Below are 5,079 nucleotides of genomic sequence, written 5' to 3' on the forward strand. Positions count from 1 at the left end.
CAGAAGCCACAGGAAATGTTTTCTGTTTGTGGGGGTGAAGCAGGCCCCGGTTGCAGCTGACACACACACCCGGTGTCACAGGGGTGACAGTGACCCTGGCCAGTGCACGGGGTCACTCACCAGACCAGCTCTTGCCCCACTTGCTGCAGGGCAGAGGCTCCCAGTCAGTCCCAGCAGGAGCTGCTTACAGGGCACTGGGATTATCCTCATCCCCACATCCAGGGACACCGGGCCACACACAGGTCACCCCAGCCACAGCGAGGCCAGGCCCAGGAGTCCCTGTCCCTGCCAGGAGCCAGCTGTGGCTGTCAGCAAATGGCACAAACACGGGCAGGGAACAGCAAGTTCCAGGCTGCCCCAGACCACAGAGGGACCCATGCCTCTGGAGCCTGCAGAGAGGGGAAGAGAGTGCTGAAGTCTGGCAGCGTGGCCGGGTGCCTCATTACAGCGGGATTTGCTGTAACAGATTCCCGTCAGTCACAGGAGAGTTATGGATTTATTTTTAAACAGATTAAGCATCTGCTGCTGACAGAGCACATCTCGGCACTGGCCGGGCAGTGAGCAGTGCCCGTGGGGAAAAGGCAGTGGGAAAACCCTGGAAGGCAGAGGCTGAGCTTGGCTGGCTCGGAAATACGCAGTAAGATCATTTGAAACCAGATGTGAGTGTCCCATCAGGGCTCAGTGACACTGGGACTCCCGGGGCTGGCACGGCCATGGGTGCAGCTGCCGGGCACTCAGGGATGCTTTCCTGTCCATTACAGAAACAAATACAACATTGCTAATTCAGGGGGGTTCTTCTGGAGCAGCAGATGAATCAGCTGTGGTTCCTTCTCCTGCTCCCTGGGACAGAGGCAGGCTGAGCCCCTGGGAGTCCCTGCAGGCTCAGCTGGGCCCGCAGGAGCCACGCTGCAGCACTTGGGGCAGCAGAGCATCAGCCACAGCCTCGCTCAGGTGTTCTGGTGGCTCCACAACTAGCCAGGAAGCTCTTAGGAGAGGGTTTGTTCAGTTCCCATTCCCAGGCACAGGCCCTCTCCAGTGCCCCCATGCAGCTTCAAGGGAGATGGAGTATTTTTCCTATGTTTCTGCTGGATCCATCGTTCACTAAAAATAAAGCTGACTTTCCTGCAGCGGGTAAAAACCAGTGATAAAAATCCCCATGAATACTTCATCAGGCTGCCTGCTTTCCCATGGATTTTCTGTCGCCAGGAGAGCGTTTCCAGCAGCCGTTGGTGCCTGGAAACCAGGACTGGGGGGAATCCAAATCAATCACGTCTGAAAGAGGGAATTTTCTACTAAAGCCTACTGCTCCCGGTGACATTATCCATGCAAGAGCTCTGGCAGTGCTGGAGGGAGGGCTTCACCCCAGGACAGAAAGCAGGGGGGCAGGGACCAGGGCTGGGGCACCCCAGCACCCTCACCTCCCCATCTGGAGGAGGGAGGATGTGCTGGAGACACAGCACAAGGAAAGGCAGCAAGATTATGAAAATTTGGCAGGGAAGATCCCTCTCCGAAGGCACAGGAAGCTGCGGGGCTGCAGGGACACCGGGGGCTGTGCAGGCCATTAACAAAGAAGGTTTGGAGAGGCGATCCTGCCGCAGGGGTCAGCACGCTCTGCCCCTCCTGGAAAGCTGCACTTTGGTCCCAGCCCAGGGGAGCCACTGCACCCTGTCCCGTCTCCTGGGGTTTTCCAGCTCACCACATCGCTGGGGACACCCAGCACGGAAGGAAGAGGTTCCCCCTAAAATAAGGCTTGAAGACCAACATCCTCATTGCCTCGTGTCTGCCTGAGCAGACACTGAATCATCCCGCAAGTTGGCATTTAAAATAGCAGGATTCCTGTTTTTAGCAAGAGCGCTGCTCAGCCCTAAGAGGAGGAAGAGGCTGCAGGGGATGTGCTCGCTGCCTCGCTGTGCGCGGCCGGGCACCATGGGGGCCCCAGAGGTGCTGCCCAAGGGGCCCCGAGGTGCTGCCCAAGGGGCCCCGAGGGCTGTGCCGCAGTCCCGGCCCCGCTCTGGCCCTGCCACCACTCACTGTGTCCCCGGTGCCACCCAGGCGCTGTCCTGGTCCAGGCAGGTGCAGGTATGGCTCGTCCTGCCTGGCCTGGTTAGCACTCAGCAGCAAAATGTGGCTGTGGGGGAGCAGAGCCTGCTCAAATCCCACTGAGCCGGCGGCATTCCTCCCTCCCGGGACCCACGGGCAGCCCCCGCAGGGTCCCACTCACTCCCACTGTGCCACGGGGGTGGGCTGGGGGTCCCGTGGCTCTGTCCTGGGACCCCTCCTGCTCCCAGACACCCTTCCCGAGGCAGAGCTGCTCTCCATGCACAGGCCAGACCCTCCCCAGCCTGGCCGCACTCATCACACCCCCAGGGCTGTGTTAGCTCCCATCCTCGGCGGTTCCAGGTTTGGCAATCCCTGCTAAGGGATGCTTTGCTGTGCTCGGGCAGCCTTGTGCCATAGAATGGTTTGTGTGAGAAGGGCCCTTGAAGCCCATCCCACCCCTGCCACGGGCACAGACTCCCTCTGCTGTGCCAGGTTGCTCCAAGCCCCGTCCAGCCCGGGTTTGACCAGTTCTGCTCTGAGCAGCCTGTGCCAGTGTCCACCAACCTCCGTGGGAGGAGTTCCTTGCTCGCAGCTCACCTAAACTGACCTGTTTCCACGCCCCTGCCTCCACGCCTCCCCAAACCACAGCACACGCTCAGACAAGCCAGGCTTGCACAACCTGGCTCACTCCTGCTGTTTATGTAACCCAGGAGCCTCAGCAGCAGTGACCTGCTTCCCTCCAGCCTGCTTATCAAACGCCCAGAGCAGGAGAGCAGTGGGCACGGGCTCAGGGCAGGTGCTGGCACCACCGGGGGGCACATTCCAGCTGCCCCAGCACACCCAGCTCAGAGCTCACCTGGCCCCGGGCTGGAGAGCGCCTCCGGCAGGAATCCTGCTGTTCCTAGCCATCCTCCATGCACAGCTGGGGCTGCAGGGGGACGTTCCCCTGGGAATGCCCAGCCCTTGGCCCAGTGGTGCCTGTGCAGCAGCAGCACGTGCCCACAAACACATCCCAGGACCCACAGAGCCCACTGCACTCGCTGGGCAGCGTTTGCCCCTTTTATGCCTGAAAATGACCCAGAAACGCCCCCAGCCACGCTGCCTGCCCGGGTGAATTGCCTCTATGCACCTGGGAGTGCATTGCTAATGAGGGCTAATGAGGGCTAATGAGCCCTCAGCTCTCACCCCATCGATCCCCATCCAAGGGTTGTCACTGCTCCATCAGCCTCACGCAGACCTGGCAGGACATGTCTCAGTCCCAGGAGGAGAAACCCAGGCAAAACCCAGGCCAGGGAGTGGAGGCAGCAGCAGGGCGGGGTGCTGGAAAGGGTCAGGGGTCTGTGCTGCACCCCTCCCTGCTGCTGCACCCTCCTACACCCTTCTGCATTCTCCCTCCTGCTGCATCCCTCCTACATCCCTTCCAGTGCATTCCTCCCCCACGGCATCCTTCCTGCCTCGCTCCCCTGTCCCAGGCTGAACCCAGAGAGTTGGATTCTGTGCCAGCAGAAGGGACTGGGGAGGGTCCCTGGCTGCTGCCTCTGAAGGGAGGGGCACAAATCCCATCCCCTCCAGCAGCGGGGTCTGGGGAGCAGCAGGGGAGCATGTACAGGGGACAGCTTCCTCCTGCCTGTGGCAGCACCTCGGGCTTTGTGGTTTCGTTTAGGAATTAATCCTGAAAAGCCGAACATCAAACAATCCTTTAAAATCTCACTTTCCCGGTGGTTTTGTGTTCAGAACAGTGACACAATGACTGCAGCCCTGGTATCCAAGAGCTCCCCAGAGCCTGGCACCACATGAGCAAGCCAGATTTCTGCTATTCCACAGCCAATTTTATCATTACAGCAGAATTTTATTTTTTTCCTGAGCTGGTGTGTTCATAATGTGTGAAACCAGAAAAAGCAGAAATTCTTGCACTGAGGAACAGCAGGAAAAATACAGTGCAAAGGCCCCAGGTTTTGCCTGGCAGTGGAATGAGGGAGTTTCAAATGTCAAACCTGCTGAGCTTTGCTGCAGCTGAAGGAGCCCTTCCAAGCCATCAGAGGTGTCACCGCCTTGGATTCGGTCTCTCTGTTCCAACTGACTTCAGAAAATGGCAAAAATACTCCTTTAAGCCCCAGCCGTTGGCAGCGTCGGCTGCACAAATAAATACACTTGTCATCGCTTGATTTTTTTCCCATTTTCCAAGTTAAAAATGTTCCGGATGCAAATGCCACCCGTTGGACCCATCGCTGGGTGTGCACAGTTAGCAGGGACACCAGGCCAGGCCCAGGACTGGGGGAGGTGTAAATCCAACCTCAGCATCACTGCGCCTTGGCTAACTAAAATGGAGTACAGAAAAAAGGGAGATTTTAAAAAAAACCCAACAAATTAATCTGCCAAAAGTGAAGCAAATTAAACATCCGCTGGGAAAGCAGGTCCAGGAGCAGGGCAGCTGGCGGGTGGTGACAGTGTGGGCAGCAGGGGTGGCAGCTCCTGCAGTGCCCGATGTGCCCTGGGGGATGGAGCAGCTGCTCCCCGCTCCCTTCCAGCCCCAGCGCCCGGCGGGAGGGAGGGCGGCCAGGGCAGGGGGGCTGCTCGGAGGGTGAGACCCCCTCTCGGAGCTCGGATAGGGGCGGCTCAGCACGGCACGGGCACAGCTGCTGGTCCTGGCTCAGCCCGCCCGGAGCGGGGTCTGGGGGCTCGGGGGTGCCTCCCCAGCCAGAGCAGCCCTCTGGGACCCCCGGCCGTGCCCCGGGAACGTGCCAGGACACGGCACCGGTGGGATTCGCTCCACGGTGGGCTGGAGAGCACCGAGGCTGGTGCACAGCCCCGGCCCCTCGCCGAGGGCACCGTGCACAACTTGACCGGCACTGCCACTGCCGCGGGTGCAGGCCTGGGGCCGGGTTTGGATGCAGAGCTGGAGCCGGGTTTGGATGCAGAGCTGGAGCCGGGTTTGGATGCACACCTGGATCCGGGTTTGGATGCACACCTGGATCTGGGTTTGGATGCACACCTGTATCCAGGTTTGGATGCACACCTGGGTCCAGGTTCAGATCCACG

The sequence above is a fragment of the Passer domesticus genome, chromosome 14 (genome assembly GCF_036417665.1).
Source record: "Passer domesticus isolate bPasDom1 chromosome 14, bPasDom1.hap1, whole genome shotgun sequence".
Classification (NCBI taxonomy): domain Eukaryota; kingdom Metazoa; phylum Chordata; class Aves; order Passeriformes; family Passeridae; genus Passer; species Passer domesticus.